We start from the raw sequence: 4059 nt of genomic DNA on the forward strand, positions 1-4059 counted from the left end.
GTGGAATGGGGATCGATAAGTGCTGGGGCCACGTGCGCGCGCGCGTGTGTGTGTGTAAGAGACCGGAGAGAGCGAGTGCAGCGGTAGAGAATGAGGGAGGCAGTGTGGGCGCGCATTCATGTTGTGTGTTACGGAGGAAGGAGAACAGTAATAAAAGAAGGCTTCCCCCAGAATAAATGCTATTGACTCTTTATTAACCTGTTCTGGAGAATTTAAGGGTCAGAACGGGGAATTGAACCCCGGAGGAGGATCCGCTTTCGGTCCCCTGCGCTTCTGACCACGGCTGGAAAGGGAGAAAGAAAAAAAAGTAATCGCGGGAAAGGTTCAACACCACGCTCGGGCATTTCGCTGGAAATATTTTCAAAAGCCGCCCGGTTGCGATAGGAGCCCTCGAGTTTGGCTTGAATAGATCTGTCACCCCAAATATGAATCAAATCGGTGACCTCGCTTCCTGTTCACTGACTGGTCTCAGCAGCATCGTCCGCCATGGTTGATGTTTATGTTCTCGTTCCCGCCTACTTCAACGCAGAATTATAAAGTTTGTAGCGTATTGATGACGTACGGGTCGGATTCATGTGGCCTCGCCGGTCAGACGCTGCTCGCATTTGAAAAGATCGGATACATATCGGATTCAGGACCACATACCCAAGTGGCCTGGGTCGCATTAGATAAGATCTGAACTGTGTCGTTCAGACTGTCATGAAAAGATCAGATACAGGTCGCATATGGGCAAAAAAATCAGAATTGGGTCGTTTCGGCCTGCGGTGTAAATGTAGCCTATGTCCTGGAAAACAACACTGTGTTTTTTTTTTGCTAAACACAACATGATCATAATTAAAAGACTACTGGGAACACTTTTACAATAGATCAAAAGATGATCGGAGTGGGTCTTTAAACAAGAACAGGTGATGAACTCTAAAATAATTGGCCATAAACACAAAGTTCTGGCATTTTTGGGAGAATGGATGCCATGTATGTGAGTGATAGCTACTTTGAAGTCCAAGTTTTGACAGACAAGGAATGGAGAGCAACCTTGTACCACAATCCCACGGGTATTAGTGAACTTCATAATTGAGACCACACACATTGTCTTTTATACTCTTTTTTTCTTTTTACAATGCAAGCCAAGATCTTTTGTTTTCAGTAAATTTGCTTGTTCGGGAGTAATGTGGTAGTCTCTCTCTGTCCACCTGCTTTTGGTTGCCTTTTATACTCTCATGAGACATTTTACTGCTATCAAATTAAACAATTGTCATCAGTGAAATTATCCTGTTTTCTCTAAAGGTCTGCAAAAGAAGACAACAAATATAGGCAAATTTATTCCTGCTTCATGCTTTCTTCAGGCCTTAGTTTTGATTTATGGCGACGTGTGGAATGTTGAAAAGCAGAAGCAACAATGTCTCCTCATAACAAACTAGCAACGCATCTGTCTGCTGAGCGGCGCTGAGGCTGGAACTGATTGGGCTGTCAGCAGGGTGTGTGATGGCTCACACCTAGCCAAGTCTTTTGCTGTTCCCCTAAGAAAGGCCTGAAGGAGTGTTCTTGTGTCTGCGAGGCTGCTGAGCACACTTGCAGTGCATCCACCCTCTGATGAACAGCTGGGGGACACCACCAATCCTGTACAGAAAACAAGAACTGTCTGTTCTTTGACTTTGAACTTTTGGCTAGTTTTTGTGAAACTGCTACCTTTCTCTGAAGAAGGAGTGTCAAGAACTAACAACATATATTTCATCTGCCCATGCACTTGATCCAAGTCCCTTCAAGGGAAATTCTGACTCATTTAGCCTGATATGGCAAAGAGGAGAGAAGGGTGTGACAGTTTAGGGATTCCAATCATACCAACCATCAGTGAAGAGAAAATCCACTTTGGAAAAATCCTGACTGTCACACTTAAACCACAAAAGTTAATACAACAGATTTAAAAGAATGACGCTAGAAAAACAAAGTTTTACACTAAATCAATTTGGGATTCTGCAGCAGAAAGAAGCAAAAGGTTTATCCCTTGTGCTATCCTAGACACTTTAACATGGGGAGTTGGGTCATCTAGACCCCACTTGACAGTGCGCTGAACCTTTTTTTTTCAATGATTTGTGATCTTCACTAGTTTCCATGGATTACATGAAATCCTCTTCACCTTTATCCACCTTTGTTATGGTAGGGATAACACATCAATGTAAGGGTGGGGTCATAGGATAGCACAAGGGTTAACATAGAACACCACATTTGTCCAACTTTTTACCAGTTTATTGCTCCAGAGAGAAAAATCATGAGAGTTTTGTCTTTTTCTCGTTTGGATTACCCATGGCCGATCGGTGTTTTAGTATCAAAGTTGCCCCAGAGAATCAGAGAGGAAAGTTATAGACATGGTTGTATCAGACTGTTCATACCTCAGACTATACATTATATTGACTTGCTTAGCTGTAAGCACTGCTTTGGCCTCCTTTGTTCCCATGCGTGTTACACAGCCTACAAAGAAAAGATTACATTTCAAATGAAAGAGAGAGAACGTGTGTAAGTGACGTAACTCCACTGACTGAATTTCAAACATGCCAAGATCATTTTTCATCTAAGGTCGATTCCGGATTTTCTCCCACCAGCTTTCCAAGATGAGTCAAGTGTGTTGAGATGAAAACACACAGATCAAATGTGTCATAAAGCAAGAGACATACAGTATTTGACAATTTTACTTTTGTTATTGTTTATCCAAGAATGAAAATTATTTTGACATGTATCAGAAATATTGTGAATTATGAGATGTGGTATGGATACATGAGCTTTGATATGTTAAACTTACTTGGGGTTTGTTGGTTTGCTGTTAAACCGATTACAACAAATTCCTGAAGTCCTGTTTGGTGTTCCTAACATGTTCTTGAGGCATTTTGAAAGAATATTGGGCACAAAATATAATTTTTGAGTATTTCTTTATTCAAACTGTTGTGAACATGAAGAAAAAATGTATTTTCAAATAGATTGTATCTGTGTTGTAGAAAACCCACCGGGCGAGCAAACTCCCTGCTCCACCCCATTGTTATGTGTCTGCTTGTGGACGACTAGATCCATGTAAGCGACTGTTAGGTTGGGGGTGTGAGAGGCTGTAAGCTAGCGGGAAAGTGTGTGAACAGAGAGCTCTCATCAATGGGGAGAGAAGGGGAAGGGGAAGGGGAAGGGGGGTCTTGCTCTGCGCTAATGGTCCCGCTCCCACAACTCAGGGGTAAATTTCCAATGAACTCCTGCAGCTCTGCAGAAACTATATCTTGGAGAAAAGAACACAGTTTTTTTTTGGGGGGGGGGGGGCTAAATAACACCATAATTATAATTAAAAGACCAATGGGAACGCTTTTAAAAGAACACAGAAGATGATCGAGGTGCAACTTTAAGACATATTCTAGTCTATTTTGATGCTGTGCACCTAAATCCAAAAGAAATTATCAAACTTTGTTTGACCTTTAACTCAGAAAGGTAAACAATTTGAGTTCATCGGAGCTTGAACAAGACATTAGACAATATCCCTTGGAGCAGTGTGGAAACCGGAGAGTGGGTGGTGGCTCTGTTTCCTCTCCTTCCTTTGCTCATCCACATCCTCTCCCACTGTGAGGTCACAGCCATGTCAGCAACCACATCTGTGTTCTTCGCTGGACGTCACTGAGCGATATCCCATTACAAAAAAACACCATGATTGTTCAACCCAGCATGATACTGGTGCCTTCGTTGATCCATTTACACCTGATGTAACACGAGAGTGTCTCCACCTTTCATGGCTTTTCTTAACAAGCGGTGCATCACTCATGAGACACAGGAAAAGTAAACAGTGCACAAAGTCAATACATTTTGCCTTAAAGAAATGTTCAACTTTGCTTTGCTGCCTAAGCAAAGATTAATTCCAGCTGTTTTGTGGTCAGGGTCTGTGCTGCCATGATCAATACACCCTCAGTGTCTGGCTCCTCTGTGTCAGCTAAACATTGGATCTGCTGGTGATGCACGCGGTGTGGACGCTTGTCTTCACGTGATACTTCCTTCCCTCTCCGTGCTCTCTGTTCGGTGTTCGTCTGAGGGAAGAAA

The sequence above is a fragment of the Oryzias latipes genome, chromosome 21 (assembly GCF_002234675.1).
Source record: "Oryzias latipes chromosome 21, ASM223467v1".
Taxonomy (NCBI): Eukaryota; Metazoa; Chordata; class Actinopteri; order Beloniformes; family Adrianichthyidae; genus Oryzias; species Oryzias latipes.